Source organism: Frankliniella occidentalis, unplaced genomic scaffold (genome assembly GCF_000697945.3).
Source record: "Frankliniella occidentalis isolate FOCC.00 unplaced genomic scaffold, Focc_3.1 Scaffold155, whole genome shotgun sequence".
Classification (NCBI taxonomy): Eukaryota; Metazoa; Arthropoda; class Insecta; order Thysanoptera; family Thripidae; genus Frankliniella; species Frankliniella occidentalis.
In genome coordinates, this window is record NW_026267281.1 from 28547 (window position 1) to 29742 (window position 1196).

General features: G+C 71.2%; 1 protein-coding gene across 4 annotated transcripts in view; it reads right to left on the reverse strand.

Annotated features, from left to right (window-relative positions):
* LOC113202324 (14-3-3 protein zeta) overlaps positions 1–1196 on the reverse strand; it is a 175135-nt gene that overhangs the window by 17305 nt on the left and 156634 nt on the right. The gene's annotated exons all lie outside the window — the stretch shown is intronic.

Consider the following 1196-nt stretch of genomic DNA (forward strand, 5'->3'; position numbering starts at 1 on the left):
GGCGGGGTGCAACGGGGTGGGGTGTGGCCTGGCGGCCGTCTCCAGGGGATGTCGCCAATCACCAGCACCACGAATCCTCTTAGTATGGCGACTCTCGACAGGCCTAAGCCGCTTTGGGTGGTGGGGGTTGGTTCCACCCCCCTACCCGCGATCAGCCCCGCGTCAGCCCCCCCAAGGGCCGGGCGCTGTTAATGAGGCACCGCCCTTGGCACGCCCCACCCCGACCAGCCCCGCCCGGGGGATCCCAGGAGGCGCGGCGCCGCCGACCTTGCCGAGAGGCGCCGCGAATTCGCCCCGCCCGCCCCGCCCGCCAGAGATGGAAATCAAACAGACACCTGCCACGGGGTTCCGGCGCCGCAGCCACTTCCGCCTACAGGAGAATGAGGGGCGAAGGGCGGGGGGCGTGGACAAGAAGCAAGGAGACCCGAGGGCGGGGCGGGGGCTGGGCGGGGGCGGGCCGCCGCCATAGCACACCCCGCCCGGGCGGAGGGGCGCTATGCAAATAAGGCAGATAGCGCCCCCTACGCTGCGCCCGCTGCGCTCCCCTCGGCCCGGCGGGGCAGTGCGGTACAACTGCAGTCGTACACGCGTGTGCCCCCCACGTCCTGCAGCCGGGGGTGGTGGAGGGGAGAGGGGGGGCGTTGCCTCCTGGGCGCGCCGGGCCCCGCGGGCTGGCTGAGCCCCTGTACCGGTCGGGGGGGCCGAGGCCGGTCCGGGCTGACGCGCCGCCGCCGCTGACCCGACCGGACCTGGCGGGGCCGGGCCGCCGGACAAGAAGGCCCCCGGAATGCGGGCACGCCGCGCCCCGCCGCGCCCCGCACGCAGAGGGCCCACGTGCGCCCGCCACTCTCCCCGCGGGTCGGCGCCGCTCTCCGTCGCCCCACCGCCTATTTGATCAGGTGATGACACGCCTGCTGAAGCCTCGCGTGCGAAAGACGCCTCCTCGCCGACGAGAGACGGGGGAGGGGAGAAGGACACCGCCAAAAACTAAGAAGAAGCACTACGAGCCGCAAATATGAAACGGCTTCAGCCGCACGATGAATCAGCGGCCACATTTTCAATGCATCCTCGAAACGTTTACACGGAACTCTTTGGGTGCCGCCGACAGTAACGCGCTGGGCGCCGCGTGACGAGGTCGCCGTCCACAACGCACCGGCGGATGTGACGCGTGCCGAGCGTTACCTCATTGGAGCGGC